The 26,335-nt window shown below is 40.6% G+C and overlaps 1 protein-coding gene across 2 annotated transcripts in view; it reads right to left on the minus strand.

Moving 5' to 3' along the window:
- LOC140479660 (discoidin domain-containing receptor 2-like) overlaps positions 1-26,335 on the minus strand; it is a 155,610-nt gene that overhangs the window by 99,247 nt on the left and 30,028 nt on the right. Inside the window, exon 1 of one of the 2 annotated variants that reach the window (XM_072573605.1) lies at positions 2,467-2,801. The exons of the other annotated variant lie outside the window; for it this stretch is intronic. The gene's annotated coding sequence lies outside the window, so the exon portion shown is untranslated. Of the gene's footprint in view, positions 1-2,466; positions 2,802-26,335 lie in introns of those variants that run through there. 2 annotated transcript variants of the gene reach the window in all.

Genomic DNA, 26,335 nt, shown 5'->3' on the forward strand with positions numbered 1-26,335 from the left:
ACCTAACCTGCACACCTTTGGACTGTGGGAGGAAACTGGAACACCAGGAGGAAACCCATGTTGACAAGGGGAGAATGTACAAACTCCACACAGACACCTGAGGGTGGAATCAAACCCAGGTCCCTGGTGCTGTAAGATAGCAGTGCTAACCACTGAGCCACCATGCCACCCTAAAAAGTCAAGGAGCAAGTCTTCAGACTCCAAGGAATAACTTGCAGTCAGGTAAAATTGCTTTTCTTTAAGACATAGGTGGCAAAACTGGACCCAATGGGAATCATTTTTGGGGTGTTCTGAGGTTCCTTCAGGTTCCAAATCGATGTTGCACACTTGTAATGTAAAGTACTCAAAAGTTATATAAGTAATTGGGTTAGCAAATGTACACATAACATCACTGGAAACAGATTGAGCAGGCAACTCATGAAGTTGTTCAATATTTGATGAGCACTGCCACTTTGGATCTCCATACTATAACCTTTACCTCTCTTACCCTGGTACAGACTAGCATGTACTAAAGCAGCAGGACAATTCCCACCAGTGCTACTTGAAAGTTTGATCGACTACTCAGAGATTGGTTTCTGCTTGACTTCTTCTGGCTGGTTCTATAATTCTCCACAGATTAAGGTTTCAAGCCTCTTTGGGGAATCATAGGATTCACATAGGTACAGGGTTAGGCCTTCCTGTTGGAATCAAGAATGACTGGGAAAATAATGAGAGATTATACAGAGCAGGAGAAGCCACTGGAAGAGGGAGGAGGAGGGGATAAGGGGTTTTGGTATCATGCCATTTCCTCCAATGTGTTTAAAGAGCAATTCTCCTTCCTAAGCCTCAGCAACGAATAATATTTGAAAGTTCTGAGCTTTGAGATGGACATGCATACTGTGGCAAAAGAAAGGGGTCTATTGAGCAGACACACATGCAAGTAAGAGCCAAATTGTCTAACAAAATGCTATAAAACAAATCATTGACATCCTAAAGCAAGTATTTCAGCAGAAGCGAAATGTCCGTTTGAGATGGCATTGGACACTAAGTGGTTGCAGACTCACTCATTTATTCTAACAAAGTCGATGCTCAAGTGAATATGAGAGAGTTGTCTTAACCCCCTCACCGCCAATACTGAGTTGGAAGGTGCAAGGGTAGGACTAAGTTGGAATTCATTTTTGGAAATACTCAGGAGGCTTGGGCAGAATCTACGGAGAAAGACGTAGGAGCCAACATTTCAGATAGATTCCTGATGATGAGTCATCAACCTGAAATATTGGGCATTTCCCCACTGGCTTCAGCGTTCCAGTGTCTGAACCAAAAATACACATCTGGAGTGGGCACTTTCGAACAGTGGGAGGGGATCAACAAGGTCACTGGAGACAGCCTCCTTAATGGTTGCTTCTGCTCTTACAGTCCTGTTAAAAATAGAGAGGGTGAGCACTCAATGCAGTTGGGTCAGAGGGCCGGCAGCACTGGATGGGGTGGGCAATGCTGAGGGAGGTAGGAAACCTCAGGAGTACTTCAACCTGATGGCACACCTGGAAGTATTAACATAAATAATGTTTTCAGGAATGGCAGGGTCTGGGAGAGGGAACCTCCAACTGCAAGGGTTTCCTGGGGTGAGACAGAGAAACGCTCTAATGAGCGAGCAACCTCTACATGCAACATGTGTGTGGTGGAATGGTGGTAGTTCTCACGTACCAGATAAATGTCAGCGAGGGTAGAGAATTGACACTGGTTATGGTAAATTGACTGTCCGTTTCAATGGTGTGTGGGATTTTTAAAAAAAAGCAGGTAAAAACAAGGACTGCAGGTGCTGGAAACCAGAGCACCAGATTAGAGTGGTGCTGGAAAAGCACAGCAGGTCAGGCAGCATCCGAGGAGCAATCTGCTTACGGGTGTCATGACACACATCTGGCTCCTGGCTCAGAGGTAAGGACACTACCACTGCGCCGCAAGAGCCCCAGTGGAGAGCTGATCTACATTCCTGCCTGTTCCGGGGGGGGGGGGGGGGGGTATTTCCCTGAGTGCAGAAATTCTGCTTAATCAATTGTTTCTCCCTCCACGGATGTCGCCATACCTGCTGAGTCTAGATGGAATATTACTGGGATATGAGACTCTGCACTCGGGAAGGGAGAGCAAACAAATTTCACTTCAACGGCGATGTCAAGTACCCGGAAAATACACGAGAAATATTTGCAACAGAAATCAGACCAAAAAAAATCACTTCTCTGGACCCCGTGCCTCAGATCTGCTTTCAGTCAGACCCCTTCAGCTAGTATTTGTAAATATTAAAGTTTTGCAGGTCATGAGAGACAACCTGAAGCACACTGCCCACAAAACAATAACAGCGTTGGAACATAGGTTTACGTGATCCACTGCAATTGGCCTTATGAAAACTGAAAATAAGACAGCAAAAAGAGATAGGACAGCATTAACAGTCGAAGCTGTAAATCAGCAATGAAAACTAAACGATGCACTTACCTGAGCTGATTACACAAAGAATCTTCTCAGGATCCTAACTCCTCCGCAAGGCTTTCAAACACTTGCAAATTCAAATCAGTCACAACTTTCCAACACACGCTGTTTCACATGGCATTCAGAGCCCAGCTCCTAGCCCTGGTCAACCGCTCAAAGCAGAGAGTCCAGCTCTGGGAAAAGGCAGGCAACACCTTCGTCTTTGTACGAAACCCCATATTAACATAATTCATACATCCATCTGCCCCACTCATCCAATGAAACTGAGGGAGGGAAGGGCGGCCAGATGATCATGCAATCAGGTCATCCCTACGGGCATGAAAGCTGGAGCACTTTTCCTGGCTCTCAGTAAATGAAGTTTGCGTTTCAGGATTGTCGGGCTTAAACGGAGGACTTGCTGACAACGAGTGTCCAAAAGTTTTCAGTAAACAAGCTTTTTAAGCTCGTACTACATAAACTAAAGCATGCCTGACACGGTGTCCACTACATACACAGGCTTTGAGCCACCCGAGTGACAAGACTCTGAATTATCATATTCTGCTGGGCTTGTTTATGTTTGCTTTCCCTTGCTACTGCTTTTTAAGCCTTTAGCCCATCTCTTCTCAGATTCAGAGTGTGTGTCTGAGGCATTCGTCCACGAGGAGCGCAGTCCAAGAGAAAGTCGGCTTTCCGCCCTCAGTAACAGAGAGAGCTGCCAGAAAATCCAGATGTTGTTAATAATGTTTAGTCATCTCTGCACGACATACCCCATAGTGGTTGAAATGGCAGTTATTTACAAGATGACTGCCGACGAATAAAAGACACATTGAGGCTTGCAACAAAACAGCAAGGGATTGTGGATGTATAAAATTTTTTTTTGGAGAAAAAATAATTTCTCTTATTTTTGATATCTCTGGTTCTTGGCTCTTCCCACCTGTGCCGTTACAATGCAAAGCAGCCGGGAGCAACCAGTCTGCAAACCTCCGCTAATTTGTAATTACACTCAAACTTCTTTGCTTGGGCTTGTCAAAAATAAGAAAGAGATACTCATTCCTTTCAATTTGGTTATCTCACTGAACCAGCAACCACTATGGGAGAGCTGGTTATTGTGGGGAGAGAATAATTCATATTTAAGCTGCACCACAAATGCAAACTTTCCTCTCAATGGCAAGGGCTTAGCATAGAAATTAGGGATGTGGGTTTCTAAGTGCAACCCACCAAAATGTTAATTGTTTCCCCAGGCATTTCCATTAACAACAAGAGGACACGGATTTAGATTAGATTCCTTACAATGTGGAAACAGGCCCTTCGGCCCAACAAGTCCACACCAATCCTCTGAAGACCAACCCACTCAGACCCATTCCCCTTTGACTAATGTACCGAACACTACGGGCAATTTAGCATGACCAATTTACTTAACCTGCACATCTTTGGACTGTGGGAGGAAACCAGAGTACCCGGAAGAAACCCACGCAGACACAGGGAGAATGTGCAAACTCCACACAGACAGTTACCTGAGGCAGGGATTGAACCCGGGTCCCTGGTGCTGTGAGACAGCAGTGCTAACCACTGAGCCACCATGCCACCCTGGCTAAATACCCTTCTTTCCAACTATGAATCACATTTGTTTTGCTTCAGTGGTGAAATATATGATGGAAGAACATTATGGATCTCACAAACATGAGGGATGAATCTTTCCATTGAGGACGAACACGTTGGTTTGAAATGGTGTTCTGGAAATCTTGGCATTTAATGCTTTTGAACTTTACCACATGGACAGTGCATTCTGCAAAACCATTACATTGAAGGGAGTGAGATTAGAATGATGCATGCATGTGCTGCAGACTGTTAGCAAATGCAGTTTGTTGAGGAACACCAAGCATACCAGCAGTCAATGTATGAGCAATTGTTGCACTAATGATACCTTTGATTTGCCTCACCAAAGCAAATTTGGGGAGAAGGTGAGTCGCCAGAATTCAATTATGTTCTTGGACATGGAAAATATTAGTTGTAGGCTTTACCCACAGTTCAGAAGGGATCTGAGGAGCAATGTTTTCACACAGAAGGTGATGCATGTATGGAATGAGCTGGTAGAGGTGGGTACAATTACATTTAAAAGGCATTTAGACAGATGCATGATAAGAAAGGTTAAGATGAATATAGGCCAATGGGACTAATTCAGTTTAAGATTCCTGGTTGGTATGGACAAGTTGGACTGAAGGGTCTGTTTCCATCCTGTATGATTCTGTGACTCAATATATTAATGTGCTAACTTCCTGGTTGGAATGAACAATGAATTGTCTGCCAAATACTAAAGTTTGGAACGTTTATCTTATGCAAACAAGAGTTAGAATGTTTCCCTTTCTATGTTGAATAGTTTTGTTTCAGTTATCATCATGACTTTGGAAACAAACACAACTGGCTTCTCATCCCACAATAGACAGCATCTGAGGCCTATTTGGGATTCATCATGGAATGATTGGAACCAGGACCAGGTGGATCTCATTAATTATGAGATCTTTGATTGGAATTGCTAACCTGGCTAATCAAGGAGCCATGGATAACTGATATAAACAGGAGATTCAGCAGGTCTCCTCGGTCTCAGGACTATCTTTGAACTGGCTAGTCAGAATCCATGTACTTTGCAAATGTAAATAAAGGTGTCTTGGTGTCAGGATCATAGAATCCCTACAGCGTGTAAATGGGCCCTTTGGCCCTACAAGTCCACACTGACCCTCTGAAGAGTATCCCACCCAAACCCATTCCTATATTTACCCCCAACCTACACATCCCTGAATACTATGGGCAATTTAGCATGGCCAGTTTACCTAATGTGCACATCTTTGGATAGTGGGAGGAAGCCTGAGCACTGAGAGGAAACCCACAGGGGGAAAGTGCAAACTTCGCACAGACAGTCACCCGAGACTGGGATTGAATCTGGGTCCCTGGTGCTGTAAGGCTACAGTGCTAACCACCCTTACTGGCCTCTGTGCAGTTATTTCACATCTTCTTCTAATGTGATAACACTGGAGGGATCATAATATTGAAGAACACATTTGCTGGATACATTTTTCAACCTCGCCAAACAATGCTTGTGATCTTTCTATGTTTATTTATCTTTGTGAAGCAAATTTAAAAAAGGAGATACTTTGGCAATACGGGACTTAAAAATTGAAGGAACTGAAAATTGGTGCTTTTTTTGCTTTTTGTATTTGCTTTTAAAGTAAATAGCTATGCAATGTCTGTATGTGGAGCACCTGTTGAAATGATATCAAGCATACTATCTGCAGGCAATCAATCTGTGGAACATTTTATAAACTTTGGAAATAGAACCAGTCTGACTCAAGATTGGGATACAGACAAACTCTAACCTCGCACCTTTAATGCATTGTCTGAGCTGAGAAGTCACTTCTTTACATGAAACCTTAAGTTATCTTGAGAATATGACTTGAAAGAAGTTCTAGGATTTACATATTAATGAACTGAAACCTGCAACCCATTCTAAAAGGTGAAGGACGTAACAACAATCTAGGTTTGTTCAATATATTGTTTCAGTTGCATAACACTGTAATCTTTTGCTAGAAATTCTGTGTCTTATCATTCTGCTCCACAGCTGCCTGATAAAAGAAACAGTGCTCCAAAAGCTAGTACTTCCAAACAAACCTGTTGGACCACAACCTGGTGTTGCGTGAATTTTTACTTTGTCCACCCCAGTCCTATACTGGCATCTCCACACCTTCTCGAACACTGAGGAAGAAAATAGAATCAACTGATGACTGGACACAATTAAGGCCTTAACAATATATACAATGTTTTTCTAGCGTTTTGGGATATACTTCAATGAGGATTGCTTTATGAAATCAACTGTACTGGGCCATTTGCAAACTGCTGTTTTTTCTTTTAAAAAACAGACACAATGGCCTGCTTTGCTTTTCTCTTGGGAGAGAAAGTATATACTCACAACTGTTACTCTGTGATTTGGTACAGGTTGTTCAGTCTTGGTTGTTAGAGGGAACCTCAGCACAGAACTCAGACAGATGATGGGTGACAGTTAAGAATAAAAAGACATGGCTGTCACTGCTCTCATCACCTTTTTAGCTTTTAGAAGCTAATTTACTGAGACTAGATTCTAGTATAAATGTACTGTTATCAATTTGTAGTGTCCACTTGCTGCCACCATGATGAAATGTGCCTTCCTATGTGTTAGCCTATGGAACAGTTATGGTGTAGATAGGGTTTTGTTGAGACAAATATTTGCAACTTCGTTAACAACGAACTATGTAAACCAATGTGACATCTCAGAATTACACATCAATCTGGGTTATATGCTTCCCTATTACTAATTATGCAGATACATAGTTGACTCACTAATCACTTGCCTAATGACACAGACTCACTAGTTGCACATATACTGTATACACATTTATCTGTGTGTCACATGACATTATGTTATTTGACTTTCTTAAAGTTATAGTAGCTTTCAGAGATCTGTGCAACAATACAACAGCTATGATTTGGATGCACCGCCTGAAAGGGTGGTGAAAGTAGATTCGACCAGAACTTTCAAGAGGAAATCTGATATGCTTGAAGGGAATAAAAAAAACTGCAGGGTTACAAAGGAAGAGCACAATGAGCCAAATGGTGTCCTCTGTGCTATACGATCGGAATGATACTGTGATAACATTGTGACACATCTTCAGGTAAACTAATTGGAAAGTTAAAAATCACACCACACCAGGTTATAGTCTAACAGGTTTATTTGGTGACGCAACTGAAATTATATATTGAAAAAGACCTGGATTGTTTGTTAAATCTGTCATCTTTTAGAATGACTATGTTGGTTTCAGTTCTTTCATATGTAAATTCCAGAACTTTTTTAAAAAGTTGCATGGTCAAGTGAACTTTAACAATAGGTGCCATGTTGACTCAGATAATGCATTGAAAGTGTGAGGCTGTCTGTGCCCAACGTTCAGACTGATTCTATTTCTAAAAAAGGGATTTACAGAATCTTACATGGATCTTACATAGCCATGTTCAGTACCCATGGTTGCACCCCACTGCACTATACACTCACTCTCTCTCACTCACACACACACTCACTCCTACAGACCCATACACTCACACAGACCCTCTCTCATACACAAGCTCTCTGTCATACACTTACACATACACACCCACACTCACATCCTCTCACAGACTTATACCCCATTACACTCACACATGCACACTCATACCCCAACCCCAGACACACACCACATATTCTGCAAATATACATATAAGTTTGTGGGGTGAATCTTACTTGCAGAATTATGTTTTATTGTGCTCAAAAACTGCATGAATCCATGTAATATGCTGTAAATTCCTTTTTAGAAATAGAATCAGTCTGAACATTGGGGCACAGATAGCCTCGCACAGGGCACTTCACACCTTCAATGTATTATATGAGACAACATGACACCTATTGTTAAAGTTCACTTGAGAAAAAAGGAGCAATTCCTTTCATGGTATTTTGCCAAAATGTTGGTTTCATTACTCTGACCAGCAGCTGAGTCCAAGGTGTGCAAACATTGCAGTAGCAAGTGTAAAACAATTGTATTCTATTCAGCTGTTCACAGTTTTTAATAAATATTAAAATTACAAAAATATGGTGGGGTTGGGGGAGATAGTCTTCTCTTGCTCTAGTCTCTATCTTCCTGAACACCTTATGAAGAATCTGTTGTTTCACCATCTTTTCCACATATATTTCCCTTTTCGAAAGTAGCAGTGGGCCTAGATGTATCCTGGAAGCCAAAACAATTGCGTCTGGATGTCTGTGGGATTTGGTTGTGTATTTCTTACATATGGGTGGGAAGAGGCAAGTGTTGTGATGAAGTCCACCTTATTATTGTGGCACTACTCCAGAGTGGATTGTGAAGTCAGCCAGCAGCAGGAATATAAGGAACTTTGATTGCATGTACATTCTTTACAATTTTAACAAGGTAACAGTCTATGCAGTTCAAACTATGTCTTGGAATTTAACTCCCAAACAAGCAGTAGACTTGATCTTATTGCCAAATCCTGCTTTAATTCAACCACCAATCTTACCAATTGTGAAATGTTTTTGGGTAGATTTTAATAATAATCAACTTTATTACAGCAAACATTGACTATAGTGAAAGTAATCAGATGGTATTTATCTCTGCTTAGTTTGCAACACAGCTGCATATACAAACTACACTGGAGGACCTTATTCTTACAGCGACAGACATGGAAGTGACTGAAATTTTCTTCAGAACACAATCTGCTACCTTGTAGCATAGCACTGACTGGGGGTGAATTTCCCATTTATACATCAACATTAAACTGATACTCTTGATGAGGAATCTTTCATTGCTATTTCCTTGACCTTTGTGGAGATTCCTGGCTTCATAACCACAGATCAGTCTGCTGGGGCAAGATTTTCCATGTGAGCTTTTGAACCCCACCATTAGCCTTAAAGGACATAACCTGCTACTGTTGCTGAATCTTGGCAGGCAGTGGTGGGGGAGGAGAAAGTGAGGAATGTAGATGCTGGAGAAAAGTAAAGAGTCAAAAAGTGTGATGCTGGAAAAGCATTGCAGGTCAGGCAGCATCCGAGGAGCAGGAGAGTCGACGTTTTGGACATAAGGCCTTCATTAGAAAGGGGGAGCCTCTAAATCTGACTGAAGTACTGCCCTTCTTTGAACCCTCCCCTCCATCCCAAACTGCCACTTGGAACATCCCCATCAACCTCCAAAAATAGCTGCCCATAGGTCTGAATTGCTAATTGGCAAGTTGTTGTTCGCCCAGGGTAGCTCTGAGGGTGTAGCTCTGCCATACTCACACCTCAAGTGGAATTTTCACTACCTATCTATATTCATTCCAGTGAGGCCTACATAAAATCTATCTTTTCATTCAATGGCCCTGCTACTGGTTGGGAGAAATTTGCCCCCAACGTGATATGCTGTAAGGAAGTGGATTGTGTTCTGAAGAAAATTTCAGTGATCCAATTCGTTCACCAGGCTGACTGCAAACATCGCAACATTTTGGATGATAAACATTCGTGGGTGTTTCCTGTGCTGCTTTGTGATGGATAAGAGTTTGGCCAAGTTAAGGGAAACTCTTCCAGAGAGTCAACGTCAAATTCATCACCATTTTCTATTATAATCATATCATGAAGTGAAAACATGAGGATAAAATGTTCTGATGCATCCTGAATAAAAGCCCAACTGATTTGTTTCTTTGTGCAGGTGCTGATGGACACTTTTCCTCTTCGCTAGCTCGATGTTAGATTGAATCAAAAACACATTGTAGGTTGTCACTTTGAAGTCATTTGTTCACCAATAGTAACGTACTCCCAAATGTTGGTGTTGACCAATATGAATTCTACACCCACTCTAAAAATTTATTTTTGAACAATGATATTGTTAGTTTTGATTGGGGGAGAAATATGACCTTATCTGTTATTGATATTGATTGACTGGGGTGCTGCCAATCACTCAGGGCTGTGAAGTGGAACTGGAAAGTGGGAGACAATTTCTGGGTGGGAAACATGAATTAGATGCCATACCTGTTTAATGACAGAAAGCCTTACAGTGTTGCCAGTGCCCAGCAATGCTTGGAGAATACACCAAGTTATAACACCATCTCTGTTCTCAGAAGGCCCCACAAAATTATTCCTCTACTGAAAAAATGTCATTTGGTAAATCCACAAATTTTTAATCTCTTGCCTGTCGATTAACTTGCATTAACAATTTAAATATATGTCTGTTTTTAAACTGTAATGCAATTGCGAAGTTGTTTTTATTTTTATAAAATAAAAATGCATCTCATTGCAACCTTCACATGACTGCTTACATGGAACTAATACTTATCTGACAGTGAAAATACTTTGTAAAGTTTGTACAATGTTTTGAAAATGGCCACCTTGTGACACTCTTTATTTTTGGTTGGCCTACATGAATTCTTGAAAATATCACAGGAGATCATCGCCAAGGAAAGGAAAATGGAAAAGTCTGACAAGATCCAGAGGTCATATCTTGCCAAAGTTTAACTTGTGTGATTGGAAAGCAGGAACCAAACTGGCAATTTCGGATGAAGGCAGTTGGCCAGCAGGGGCTCCCTGTAAGGTTCATCATAATTTTTTTAAACAAATACACACAGTCCATTTCAATCTGAACCCCTTTGCCATGCAACTCCCCAGCGAAAAATATGGGTATTGTCAGAAACAAAAATTGGAATAGCAGTTTTTAAACAGGGGTTGTATATTGTAAGGTTTAATGTTGTGCAGCTTTCACAGTTTTGTGTTTCCATATTCTATCCCAGATTCTGAAAGTCTTTCAACCTCTTCCTCCTCCAGGATTTGAAAGTCAGCCTCAGTCCAAAAACAAGTCTGTGAAGAGAGTTCACAATTTGTGTGGCGCAAAGTGTTTTCCAGTTTCAGTATTCTTCAACAAAAAAATGATCCAGACTCAAATATCCTTCACAATATTTAGTTGTCTAATGAACCATTACTCACTGAAAAGCTATCTGGAAACCTCCATAATATACCAGAAATTATTTTGGATCACTCTCGCTACATACACGTGCACTTGCCAAGACCTGACATTGCTCTGTCACCACGAAGACCTTTGTCATAGAGTCATGGAGTTATACTGCTTGGAAACAGACCCTTTGGTCCATCTTGTCCATGCTGACCAGATATCCTAAATTGATCTAGTCCCATTTGCCAGCATTTGGCCTATATCCATCTAAATCCTGCCTATGGATGCCCTTTCAGATTCTTTTTAAAATGTAATTGCACCTGCCCCCACCATTTCCTCTGGCAGCTTGCTTATACATGCACCACCCCCTACATGAAAACGTTGCCCCTCAGGTCCCTTTTAAATCTCTCTCCTCTCACCTTAAACCTAGGGCCTCTAGTCTTGGACTCCTCTACCATGGAAAAAAGATCTTTGCTATTCATCTTATCCATGCCCCTCATGATTTTATAAATCTCTGTAAGGTCACCCCTCAGCCTCCAGCGCTCGATAGAAAATAGTCCCAGCATATTCGGCCTCTCGCTATAGCTCAAACCTACAATCCCAGCAACATCTTTGTAAAGCTTTTCTGAACCTTTTCAAGTTTAATAATATCTTTCCTATAGGAGGGAAACCAAAATTGAATACAGTGTTCTAAAAGTGGCCTCATCAATGTGCTGTACAGCCACAACATGATGGTCCAACTCTTCCTGAAGAAGGGCTCATGCCCGAAACATCGATTCTCCTGCTCCTTGGATGCTGCCTGACCTGCTGCACTTTTCCAGCAACACATTTTCAGGTCCAACTCTTATACTCAGTGCAGTGACCAATGAAGGCAACCGTGCCAAACATCCTCTTCAATGGTTCCTGGAGCTTGAAGGAATTTTGCCAATTTTTTAAAACTGGGGAAGCAGAGGAGCAATGCACATGAATTTCAAGACAAATTGTGGTCTCGTGAAGAAAAGAAGAAAGAATATTTATAAGCCCTTTCATAAACTTGAATATGCCCCAAAACATTCACAGAAAATTTACCTCCTGCAGTCTGCCTTATGTCAATGTAACTCAGGATAATTATCCAGTATAATGAGGCTTAAAGGGTAGAATTTTGAATGCACTGAATTGTACTTGGAACGCAACTATATCTTGACAGGTTACTGCATGATAATGAACAGTGACTAAGATGCAATAAAAGATGCTAAGTTTTTATTTGGATAAAGAGCATTCTATATTAAAAGAAAAATCCATCATTCTCTGACAGTAACTCAACATCTAACCAGACTACAGTTGTGGTTATGTTATATGAAAAGGCTGCAGATGTTTGCTATTGAGCAAAAGGCAGATGAAGACGACAAGACTGCAGTGAACAATAAGGCAGTATCACACATATTAAATGAGTATTTTATATGTTCATTTTCATATTTAATTTTTTTCTAAGTGTAAAGCTAGTTTGAGAGCATGTGTCTTTGGCACTACGGTTATGATAAACCAAGATCATGTTGCCTTTCTTGTGTTTATGTGGAGTGAACTTGGTTGGCTGAAGATTGTAAATTTAGCAGTGGGGACCTCAGAAGGATTCCAAGATGGATCATCGATGAAGATAATTGCAAGTGCTTCAGCCTTTAAATTCACACTCACTTGTATGCTCTGTCATCATTGAGAATGAGAATGTTTATAGAGATTCCAGTTGCTTAATTGATAGCATTTCCATTGGATTTGCCAAGACAAAGGAGATTTGATTTGATCCATTTGTTGTGGGATCCCTTGGCTTCATCTAATATGCTGCTTGTGCCTGTTTAATTTGTATGTTGTACCTTCAACAGTTTGGTATCTCATTTGCACATGGGCTGCTCTTGACATGCTGGCCTACATTCCTCATTGGGTTGTGTTTTCTTGATGGTAATGGGAGAGTGAGGGAGAAATCATGTTGCAAATTGGAGTCCCTTTAAAGTGAGTTTTGGCTAGTGTTACCTGTGCAGCACTACGTCTCAGAAATGACTGTTGTAGCAATTACTTCCCTTTACCAACATGACCACAGCTAACAAAGAGGTACAGAAGGTAGGTATTACAATGGTCAAAAGGATTACCAGGATCCCCAGATCACTGGTATCATATGAACCCTATTAACACTTGCAATGTTTAGGAAAATGAAAATTTTGTTCTTAAAATGAAAAATTAACTTAGGGCAAAGGGAGCTATCATTATTCTGATGTTAAGAGTAGTTGTCTTGTACCCTTGGCTAATAAAAGGATTCAGAACGTGATTTACTATAAGATATATCCACAGATGCTTAGGGTCAGAGTGCAATCCTTTCCAGAGAGTTGCTTCCTTCAGATGGAAAATAGGTCAGGAGAGGAGGAAAAAACCCAAATAGTCTTTAGCTGGAGGAAAGGGCGCTGCCTTCACTATTTCAATCTATTATGGTTATATACCTTTCTGCCTAATTAGCTCATATTTTGTATCTTAACTGTTGCTTCTTAATAAACCTAATACACTATCTGAAAATTCCGTATGAATGGTCGATTACCTTTAAAAAAGTAACTGTGTCCATGAATCCAACCACCACACCAACCTCCAAGAGAAAATTCTAACAGGCAAGCTATGTGTTCACTAAACTATGTCCTGCTGCTGCGGATAGCTCAGAGTACTTCATGGATGCCCAGCTTTAAGTTGCTAGTTTGAATCATAAATAATCTAATTCAGACGAGTAATTATGAAACACAATGCAATGGAGTATTGTCCTAGTGTGAAGATGAAACCACACCTTCAGAATGACTGTGTTGTTGTCACCCCTACTAGTGGGCTCTTCCGTCTTGTCAGCTCTCTCACCACGTGCTGTAGGCCAAGTCCAGGGCTCAGTTAGTTATGTTGGTAGTGGTGCTACTGAGTCCCTCGATGATGGGCATTGACACCATCTCCACCCAGAGACGCCAACTCCTGGTGGTTTCATCACATGGTATCTCATCTCTAGTCTTTTTGACAGCCTTAATCCCCCTTTCCAATATATTTGTAACAAGCAAAAGTTTGAAAAAGATATTTCAAATACATCCATTTATTTCAACGTCTGATGGTTTTCCTCTTCAGTTGCTGAAGACTTCCTGGATAATCCTCTTCAGTTGGCAACCCTGCAGCCAGAGTGCACTCTGTACCCTTGGCCACCTTCAATGCTTCAAGGTGGTGCTTAACGTGGGGGAGGACCAATACATCTGCTGATGGAGGGTAATGGTGGTGGCAATCAGCAGAAGGGTTTCCTTGCCTATGTTTGATTTAAAGCAATGCAATTTCATGGGAACTGGAGTTAATATCGATGACTCCATGGACCTATGGAGTGAAGAATGTTGCAAAAATGTATTGCAGTAAATCTGTGTGCATTTATTTTAAACATTTAATTTTTTTGGTGAAAAAGCATAAGAAAAAGTCAAAAAAAAATTCAGATGTAGGATGTACAACAGAAAATAAACTCTAAACTATCTGGCAAGGATTGCACTCTGACCCTAAGCATTTGTGGATATATCTAATAGCAAATCACTTATATTAACCAAGGGTTTCTAAACACACAGATAGTAAACAAAGCTAATAGTTGTGAGCAGCTGCCATAAACCTGTGCAGCATGAAGCTAAACCTAATCTTCAGAGGAACTTCACTTGAAGGAGACTAGAATAGGGATTATTTTCCCAATATATTTTTCGTGAAAAGTTCAGAATTGTGCTAAGTTAGTTGACAATTCTAAACAGAATGCAGACATGATATTCATTTCAAAGACAAAAAGGGAATAATCTTCAATGACAGCATGATTGTCCAGCTGCAAGAGGATTCATTCACGTGCTGCCTTTCCCAGAAATCCTTTCTGTTGACAATTTGAAACATCCCCAGTGTGACAATTGGAATTTTTATTTTCTAAAGATATGAGGGTCAGATTTCATATCCAAAACTGGAAGTGAAAACCTTTTTCATGAAAAAGATAGCAATTGCTTTAGTTAATTGTGTGAATTTGGTGCTTTTCCTTTATTTCCTATTGTAATTGATTACGCCTTAGCTGACAGACCATCCCAATGATTCTCATGAAGTAATGGATGAACTGAGGTGTTCAGGGAAATGGGGGAGAGGCAGGAAAATGGCACTAACTAATAGAAACGATGCACTCACAATGAGCTGAAGAGCTTCCTTCTGCACCATAACAATTCCACGACTTTGTGAAATCTCTTTAGAGGCAGAGCTTGGAGTGGATTTCCACTTCTTTGCACATATATTGGGCACCTTCCTCCATTTGCTAATGATCTTGTAGCTGGATGCAGGCAGGCTAGAGTTTGGCAGCGCAGAGCAGATGAAGGAATGAGGAGGGACTATAGACCAATGGAGAGGTCAGGTATCAGGACTGAGATTAGAGGTTTTCCCCAGATAGAATTTAAGATGTATGGTCCTATTTACATTTAACCTGATTCTCAAGGAGCAAGTCTGCTGTCTGAAAATAAGAAGCTTGTAAAAGAATTGTAAAAGTTTTACACTTCAACAACAAGTATTCTCACCCAAATGACATAATGGAAAGGTATTTTGAGGAACAGGAAAGCCCCTTTGTTCCAAAAATATTCAGAACTCCAGGATCAAGGTGAATGATTAGCTGAGGAAAATTATCTGTGACTGTTAAAGACCCCAGTCTTTGGGTGGCCCCACCCAAAATCCTGTATTAAAAGTGGAAGTGGATATGTTGGAAATTGAATCTTTGAATATTTGGAGCTTAGAATTCCCCAAACCTCCTTCCACTTGTACAAGGAAGGGTGAGGGTGGCAGGTATGGGAGTTGGTCAGGGAGGGGTTGATGAAGGGTGTTAAATTTCTCTTTTATCAGAATAGATCTACCTTATACCATTGTAAATTACGTCACTGTTGCCTTGTAACTATAGTTGTTAGGTAACAGCATTTGTGATGGTGTTTCCCTACTGGTGGTGGAGGGTTGTTTTTCAGACTGGAGGCCTGTGACCAGTGGAGTGCCACAAGGATCGGTGCTGGGTCCTCTACTTTTTGTCATTTACATAAATGATTTGGATGCGAGCATAAGAGGTACAGTTAGTAAGTTTGCAGATGACACCAAAATTGGAGGTGTAGTGGACAGCGAAGAGAGTTACCTCAGATTACAACAGGATCTGGACCAGATTGGCCAATGGGCTGAGAAGTGGCAGATGGAGTTTAATTCAGATAAATGTGAGGTGCTGCATTTTGGGAAAGTAAATCTTAGCAGGACTTATACACTTAATGGCAAGGTCCTAGGGAGTGTTGCTGAACAAAGAGACCTTGGAGTGCAGGTTCATAGCTCCTTGAAGGTGGAGTCACAGGTAGATAGGATAGTGAAAAAGGCATTTGGTATGCTTTCCTTTATTGGTCAGAGTATGGAGTATAGGAGTTGGGAAGTTGTGTCGCGGCTGTACAGGACATTGGTCAGGCCACTGTTGGAATATTGCGTGCAATTCTGGTCTCCTTCCTATCGGAAAGATGTTGTGAAGCTTGAAAGGATTCAGAAAAGATTTACAAGGATGTTGCCAGGGTTGGAGGATTTGAGCTATAAGGAGAGGCTGAACAGGCTGGGGCTGTTTTCCCTGAGCATCGGAGGTTGAGGAGTGACCTTATAGAGGTTTACAAAACTATGAGGGGCATGGATAGGGTAAATAGGCAAAGTCTTTTCTCTGGGGTCGGTGAGTCCAGAACTAGAGGGCATAGGTTTAAGGTGAGAGGGGAAAGATATAAAAGGGACCTAAGGGGCAACTTTTTCACACAGAGAGTGGTATGTGTATGGAATGTGCTGCCACAGGAAGTGGTGGAGGCTGGTACAATTGCAACATTTAAGAGGCATTTGGATGGGTATATGAATAGGAAGGGTTTGGAGGGATATGGGCCAGGTGCTGGCAGGTGGGACTAGATTGGGATATCTGGTCGGCATGGACGGGTTGGACCAAAGGGTCTGTTTCCATGCTGTACATGTCTATGACTCTATGACTCTACTGCATTCAGTTCAAAGCATCTCTCCCATGAGCTGTGACTACATTATCACTTTCCTCCCTTACTGTAAGAAGAGTATCTCAAACTGTATGCACAGATATGCTTCCACTTGAATATGGCAGCAAGTGCAGACTAATTGAAAAAAATCTGATTTGCAGCAGAAGTGCTCCAGGTTGAATAAGCCTTTCCTTTCTAAGTGACTTGTCTTCTGATCCTCAATTCCTTTTTGTGGTATGACTTCAATGTTAAATGATTATCACTGAACATGGTGAGGCTGTTGAATTTTAAGCAAGTACATCTCAGACACGAGGTCTGTGACATACCAGACAACAGAATAAACTGCCAAACTAGGACCAACAGAAAACTCGTGTGATACTCTGACATGCAGTGCTACTTGAAAGACAAGCTGCTTTCTGCAGCAATCTCTGTCATTAAGAAGGAATTAAAAGACTCTTGGTCTCTCAGTGTCCTGTGTTTCTTCTTGAAAGACTAGGGTCTTTAACAGTCGCCGAGAATTTTCCTCAGGTACTCATTCACCTTGATCCTGGAGTTCGGAATATTTCTGGAACAAAGAGGCTTTCTTATTCCTCAAAATACCTTTCCGTTGTGTCTCTTGGGTAAGAATACTTGATGTTAAAGTGTAAAATTTTTGCAAAGCTTTTACAAGCTTCTTATTTTCAGTCTCCGAGACTTGATTGAACAACTTGGTTGCGAACACCTGGACGTTTAGTTCAGTTGTCTTACTGAGATAGATAGACAATGCCAATTATGATTGAGTTCTGAGCTCTTCAAGCTCACTCCATGTGTTTATGAGCTCAATAATCTGATCTAAGCTTTGGCTGAGAAAATCTATTCAATATTTTCATGACCTATGAGCTTCTCTTGCACATCAATTAGTTCTACATGTTGAATATTAACTTTAGACTTGAGGATTTTATTTTCCCAAGCTAACTTCATGTTATCTATCTGAAGTGGTTGGACTTCTTGGTGAATCTTTACTGGAAGAAGTTTTTTTTTTGAAATGTGAAGCTTACATAAGTGTTCTGTGTATAGGATTACAAGGATTTGTTACATAGTCTTTGCTTCTGCCCATGTAGGTGTGTCACCATTCACCTTGAATATTTTGAAGCTTTGAGACATCTCCCTTGATAACTGAAGATCTCTCTCCATCTCCATAATTCTTGATATCTTAGATTTTATAGTTACTTTACTAGGTATAGACCTTTGTTTTAAAACAGGCCTTGGCTTCATTAATGATTGTAGTAATATAAAGTTACCTTTCTACTTCCCAGTAGTCATCAGGACATATATATAGGGAGGAAATTCTTGATCTAACCATGACTGCAGTTGCTGATGCTGCATATTTGGGCAGCTTTTGTGCAATAAATAGACAAGGTGACTTCCTCCTTTCCCAAGAGTAGACGGATTCTCTTCGAAAGCTGCATTTGATTGGAGTAAATGAACAATTTGTCTATTGGTTGCCTTCTCTTTAACTATATTCTGAACAAGCAAACCACTGCCAGGTGGCTGAGAACTGCCTTAGTTTTGCACCATTTAAGAGAAAGAAAGGATCTACCCCATTTACTGCAATGCTAGGATTAGGATGTTTTTGAGGCCTATTGACTGAAGAATATATAAAAGTAGACAAACAGCTCTGCTAAATAAAAATGATAATGATTAGGAATTGAATCCTAGATTTCCATAATCTCATTTCCATTGCCACATGTATATATGGTCTCCTACTCTAAATTCTTGTACTTCCTAAGTCCCTAAAGTTTAATGGAGGATGGTATGGAGGGTTCCTGGCCTCAACCTTGGCTATGCAACTGAAATAATTAATACATTAGCTTTGGTAGTCAATTTAACATTTGTTTTTATGGGCATATGATTCAGGAGCAAAAACCAGCCATTCGGTCCCCTTGAATCTACTCTAAGATTCAATAAGGTGATGGTTGTGAAATCCACATTGCTATCTATTCCTCATTACCTTAAATGGCTTTGCCTAAGAAAAACCTAACTACCTCTGCATTAAAGATATTCAATAACACTGCCTCCATTATCTTCTGAGGCACAGTATTCCAAATTCACTTGGTATGCTGAGAGACAATTCTAAGTTGTGAGGCTGCTTAGACATTCTATGCATGCTGCATGCAAGCTAATCAATAAAATCCACATCTTCTGAATGAAAGAGTAAAAAAAAAATCTTCCAGATCAACAAACCCAAATTTTTGCCTTATGCCTGTCAGGCCCTCCAGGAAAAGGGTTTGTTGGGACACTTGCAGGCTGCTGTCATTTATTTTTCACTTTCTCTGCTGTCACTGCAGCCTTGTCCTAGTGTATCTCTCAGCAATTGTGACTCTCTAAAACTAGTTGGATTGAGTCTCCCCTCAAATGGCTTAAACAATTCCCTGTTTATTGGTGCACAGTGGTTAGCCAGAGACCCAGGTTCAATTCCCGCCTCAGGCGACTAACTATGTGGAGTTTGCACATTCTCCCCTTGTCTGCATGGGTTTCCTCCCACAGTCCAAAAATGTGCAGGTCAGGTGAATTGGCCATGCTAAATTGCCTGTAGTGTTAGGTGCAGGGGTAAATGTAGGGGAATGGGTCTGGGTGGGTGCGCTTCGGCGGGTCGGTGTGGACTTGTTGGGCTGAAGGGCCTGTTTCCACACTGCAAGTAATTTTTTTTTGAATGTTAGTTTCTTGCTATCTCCGTAAGTGCTTTTGACTTTGCAATAGCTTTCTTTCCATCGCTAACCATGTACTCTGCTTCTCCAGTGTTTTTCAACTTCGGGATGGGCTTTCCTGTTTCGCACCACATCAGGGAGCGACTGCTTTGAGCAGAACATTTAATTTAGCAAAATATATTACTGTGCCTGCCAAACAACTCCATGTAGACATATGGAACATGAAACGAATTGGCAAAACACAAGGATATACAGAATTGAAACAAAAACTAAAAGAAATCAACCAGCAACTACATAGAACATAGAACAATACAGCGCAGAACTGGCCCTTCGGCCCTCGATGTTGCGCTGACCTGTGAACTGTTCTCAGCTCGTCCCCTACACAATCCCCAAATCATCCATGTGCTTATCTAAGGATTGTTTAAATCTCCCTAATGTGGCTGAGTTAACTGATCTGTATATAGTTGTTGATTCCTGTGAATAGAATAGGTGAGGCATCCCTATTGCAGAAATGTCAGGCTCTGACCATCACCAATAAGAGACAATCTAACCACTGCCCCTTGACATTCAAAGGTATTACCAACACTGAATTCCCCTGCTATCAACATCCTGGGAGTTACCATTGATCAGAAACTCAACTGGACTCACCATATAAACGCAGTGGCAACAAGAGCAGGTTAGAGGCTAGGAATACAGTGGCGAGTAACTCATCTCCTAATTCACCCAAGGAAAGAGCAGTGCTCCAAAAGCTTGTGATTTCAAATAAACCTGCTGTGCTATAACCTGGTGTCATGTGACTTCTGACCTTGCCCACCCCAGTTTAACACTGGCACCTCTACATTATGGCCACTAGGAATGTGATAAAGCAAACATTCAGCATGCTACAGCAATGACTCCACTGCTTGGAAGACACTGTAAGGCACCTCAGCAATCCTAGTAATTTGCTGGAGTGAAAATTGCTGCTTTGCTGTGACACCCTACACAACCATTTGAACACTGGCCTCCACAGTAATTACTGTAGCAGTCTGAGCTTGCTTTACTTTGAGCTTCCATTGTAATATTGGGTGGCTTCTGCTAGTGATTAAATGAAAGCGAGACATTAGCAACACAATGTTACACCATGGCTGGGTCACAAACATTTTGTTGGAGTTGACCACTATTTCAAAGCTGCCACAGATGAGTTCTAAGCTCTGCACAAAAGAAAACAAGTGCCAGGTTGGTGTCAAATTCCTCCATGTGCCTTGCAAGCTTTCCTGGCAGACTTCTCAATTTACCAAACATTTGTTGTGTGCATCGTTAGCCTTTGAAGTCCTCATTTGAGTCCCCTATCACAGACTCTACAATGAAATGATCAACTGAAATTGGGTGCAGCATTTAACTGGAGATTCCAGCTAGCTGAATCCTGAATGAGCAGCAAGTTCTTGCTGATGCATTGGAGCCAAATTTAGATACTTGGTTCAGGAGCTGCTTGGAGGCCTTTTCTGAGGAATCCCATATAGTGGCAACAGTAAGATTGTGAACGAGATATGAGGTTCTGCCCTGTGATCTTTAGAGGGATTAGCAGTCTGTTCATACAGGGTAGGAGGCCAAAGAATCTAACACTTCAGGATGTCTTTGCATCATAACTGGCTTTGCTCAACCACTTGGAGCCTAAAATTTACTCTCATGTCTCTGTGGAGATCTGCAGACATTCCATCCAAATAGTTGAGTGACCTTTTAATCAAATGATTAATACACTTACTCATGACCTTGCAGATTTAAAATGTTGTCAAGCAATAATCTGTACCTTGGAGTAAAAATAGACACCAAGATATTGTATAACTTTAGGCCGCAATACATAAACCTGCTAATATAAGTTTATATTCTTCTAATATCACATTTAAATTCATGGTAACATGCAAAAAGCAATATTATCTTTCCAGGATTAGGGATAGGATTAAGATTCATTTTTACAGTAAGGAGCTGAAAGCCCTTTGAACTTACTATGCTGTCTAACCATTTCCAATCAGATCAGTGAAGACATTTTTTGGAAAGCCTAACATGGCAACACTTCATTGTTGGGACAACTATTATCCTGCTCTTTATCTGTTTCTCTTTTAATGGAATTGTTAAAGGAAGGTCCTGTCTGACTAACGTGACTGAATTTTTTGAAGTAGCAACAAGGAGAGACAACAAGAGTAAAACTCAACATTTAAGGCACTCTACATGGTTTTAACAAGGGTTTTGACAAGGTACCACATGGTAAGCTGGTCAGAAAGGTAACAACTCTTGAGACCTAAGGGAAGATGACAGAATTGGATTTGAAGTTGATTCAGCAGCAGGAAGAAAAGGATGGAAGTTGAGAGATGAGATGAATGGAATGCTATTTCCAGTGGAATTCTGCAGAGCTCACTATCAGATCCCTTGCTTTTTAAGGAATGTATCAATGATTTCAACAGAAATGTAGGAAACACAATTATGTTTCTCGGTTATCTAGGAATTGGTTATGCGTTTGATAATCAGGAAGAAAGCCAAAAACAGAATGGTTCCAAGCATGAAGAGCTTGTATAAAAGGAGATTAGAGATACTGACACTGCTCCCCATGGAGAAAAGAATGTTGACAGGGGAATTTGATAGAGGTATTCAAAATCAGGAGGGGGCTGAATACAATAGTTAGGGAGAAACCTTTCCTATTGGTGAGAGAATTGAGAGCCAGAGGACACTGATTTAAGAAAACTGGTAAAAGAAGCAATGACAACACAAGAAAAAAGTGCTTTGATGTAAGTAAGCAGTTAGGATTGAGAATGCACTGCCTGAGAATATGGTCCAGCCAAGGTGTTCGAAAGATAATTGGTTCAAAAGGAAAGAATTGCAACCCTACAGGGAAAGGACGGAAGAGTGACACTAGGTGAATTGCTGAAGGAGGCCAGCCACAGATACAATAGACTGAATAGCCTTTTGCTGTATTGTAACCATTTTTTTGTTTCTATAATTCTAAGTGTGCTGGTTTATTAAAATTATGAGAATAGAAGTCTGGGTCTCAGTTAATAACTTAACATTGAAGTGCATGTTGTGTTCAGGCATTGCGCACATCATTGTGTGTCAATCAGCACAAGATTAAAGCTGCTCTTAGAAGTTTGCTTCACTGTTAATAATCTTTCCCATTGGCAACATTAATTGAAAAATCCTTTAGGAAAGGAATTAACTGAGGCTGATCTTCTTTAAAATTACCAACATAGCAATTAGGGATTTTCTGTCCAACATTTCGGATTCTGGCTTGCCCAAATCCAAGAAAACCAGGGAGAGGTCCATCTCAGTGAGTGAGTCTCTCTCAACCTTGAAGAAGTTCTGCCAAGACACACCCTTCTTTCTAACACTTGTAGTTGCATTTCACAAATTAAAAGTCCCAAAATCTCTTTAACAGTGACTGAATAAAGGTAGGTGGGTAAAATATGCGAGAGATTAGTGTCAGAATGGAATGGGCCAGGGTGAGCTGGAGTGGCTGGTGGGGTAGACGGGGGCTTTGGAGTGCGCTTGGGACATCAAAGATTGACATAAAGGTTATAGTTGGGGGAATTATAAGTGAATCAGGAGTTAAGTTTAATACAAATCCAGGAGTTAGAACAGGTTCTTAATCCATTAATGTTTCCCGGGTAACAAAGATGCTATTTAAATGGTACCTCCAAATTCTTCACCTCCTCAATGCTCCGGGCTGAGGACTGTCTGCTCCAGGAGAATTACCAATCTTCAATTTAAATAACTTTTCAAGTACTCCTGCTGTACTGATACTAAGTTATTTTCATTCCTCAGCTTCACAAGTCCTTTGACCACCTAGTATTTCAGGGAGATTTTCTGTATCTTCTTCCAAGAAGACAGACCTAAAATAACGGTTAGTTTCTTTGCTATTTTCCTGTTGAGCACTGTAAATTCTCCTGTCTTCATCAGTAATGGGTCCATATTTGTCCTAACTAAACTTTACATCTTGCATACCTAAAGAGACTCCTATAAAACCTGTCCATTTCTTTTAGGTGGACAGTTGCTTCAGTTGGCTGGAGGCCTAGTTTGTGAGGCCAAGTTTTGCCAACAGTGTGGATTCAATTCCTCCAAAAGGCTGAGGTGACCCTAAAGGACATTCCTTCTCAACCTCTTCCCTTGCCTGAGGCCTGGTGATCTTCAGCTTAAACCACCATCAGAGAGCATCCGTATGGTCCAGTAGCACTACAGTGAAAATTTACATTTACCATGTCTTTTGGACTGCTTGTTGGTCATCCATTGGTCCACCCGTGCAGACTCTTAAGCGGTGTGGTCAACGCATATATAAATATGCTCTACATAAAGCCTCAGCCTAGATGCAATGCAAAGATGCTATTTAATGTTCAAGAACCAAACTGCTACAACTGATGTTGCTTCCTGCACAAATGATAATCCAGGATATAGGAAATTTTCTGGAGTTTCTACATTGCACAAGACATGCCTTAAGGCCAGAGCAGTACTATCCTTCATCCATCTAGTAGTTAATGACCTCTCAACTGTTAATATATCTTACTATCAAATCTTAACTAATTTAAAAAACACAAATATTAATAAATATTATTAATTCTTACTCACATATAAACCTTATCAATACCAATAAACCCTATTAAGGCTTAATGTAACTGGTAATCATAAACATTACTTTAAAAAAGTTATAGTATTTGTTGACAGGTTGGACTGAAGGGTCTGTTTCCATGCTGTACAAATCTATGAAGTATTCATATTTTTCTTTTAGAAAAATCTGTCTATTATTCATACTCAATCCTTAACCAGCCAAAAATGCCTAGGGATTGAGTCTAAATGCCAAATCACATTGAGAAATTCATTGTTTGGTAAATGCTGCACTAGCAAGGGAAGAGAAGTTATCAAATGATAGTTTATGTAGACTTTACAAATAATAGTATCCTTTCTACAGGCACAAGCTAGAAGGCAACATCTAAAATTTGATTAATTGACTTTGAAATTGTAGAAACATACATGACCACTCATAGGAATCCCAAACTCTTAATTCTGATCAAAATAAAATGTTTTTCATGGAGTTCAGCAGTAAAGAAAAAAAAGAAAAGCAGCAACTTAATTATGTGTTTGAGGGAAAAAGTTACGGTTTGTCAGATTATTTGCACAGCTCCTCTAAAAAGAACTGAGGTTAATTCTGAGCATCACGTTAGGACTTAAAACAAGGATAATAAGAACCATAGAAATATGGAGGGGAGATAATGGCCTTATGGTATTATTATTAATCCAGACACCCAAAAGTTTCTGATGACCTGGGTTCAAATCTCACCATGGCAGATGAATTCAAGACAAAAAACATTTCTGGGAATAAGAGTCCCATGGTGACCATGAAACTATTGCCCATTGTTTGAAAAATCATCTGTTTCATTCATGTCTTTTAGGAAAGGAAATCTGTTATAATTACCTGGTCTGGCCTACATGTGACTCCGGAACCACAGCAATGGGGTTTATGCTCAGCTGCACTTTGGGCGTTAGGAATGAGAAATAAATATTGGCCTGGCCAATGATACCCACATCCAGTGAATGATTTTTTTAAAACCATAGAAAATAGCATGAGTAGGCCATTCAGCCATTCAAGTCTGCTCTGACATTTAAGGTGATCGTGACTGATATTCCAACTCAATACACTGTTCCCTCTTTTCCTCTATGTCCATTGATCCTTTTAGCTCCAGGTACTATATCCAACTCATTCTTGAAAGTGTTCTGAATCCTTCACTGGTAACAAATTCCACAGGGTCACCACTCTCTGGGTGAAGAAATTTGTCCTCACTTCAGTCCTAAATGGTTTACCCCATAACCTTAGACTGTGACCCCTAGTTCTGGACTCCCCAACATTCTTCCTGCATCTATAAAATTTTAGTGGGGCTATACAGGGTAGGTCTCCATGAGACTCTCCCCCACCCCAGTCTCTGAACATAATCCTGACTGATCCAACCTCTCCTCATGTGTCCTTTCTCCCATGGCAATAATACTTTGATAAACCTTCACTGTGCTCCCTCTACAACAAGAGCATCCTTCCTTAGATAAGATATCAAAATTGCCCACAATGTTCCAAGTGTGGTCTTACCAAGGTCCTGTACATTTGTAGCAAGATACCCCTGCTCTTGTACTTGAATCCTTTCACCAATGTACCATTTACCCTCTTCACCATCTGCTACACCTACATGCTTACTTTCAGCAACTGGTGTATGAGAACACCCAGGTCTCAGTACACAGTCTGCTCTCTCAATTTATACTCATTTAATAATAATCCACCTTCCTGTTTTTGCTCTCTGTGAGTTGTTAGCCTCACATTTATTCACATTATACTGCATCTGCTGTGTTGAACAGTGCACACAAGCCAGTGCCCAATCTACATAGGTATTCAGGCTACTGAGACATTAGTCATGGTCATTTCTTAGCTGCTGCAACAGGCTGCCTGAATTCTTATTTCTAAGGATTCTTTGGACTATATTCCTGAATTTATTTAGACTACAGATAGATAGGATAGTGAAGAAGGCATTTGGTATGTTTTCTTTTATTGGTCAGAGTATTGAGTACAGGAGTTGGGACATCATGTTGCAGTTATACAGGACATTGGTTAGGCCACTGTTGGAATATTGCGTGCAATCCTGGTCTCCTTCCTATCAGAAAGATGTTGTGAAACTTGAAAGGGTTCAGAAAAGATTTACAAGGATGTTGC

The sequence above is a fragment of the Chiloscyllium punctatum genome, chromosome 7 (genome assembly GCF_047496795.1).
Source record: "Chiloscyllium punctatum isolate Juve2018m chromosome 7, sChiPun1.3, whole genome shotgun sequence".
NCBI classification, from domain to species: Eukaryota; Metazoa; Chordata; class Chondrichthyes; order Orectolobiformes; family Hemiscylliidae; genus Chiloscyllium; species Chiloscyllium punctatum.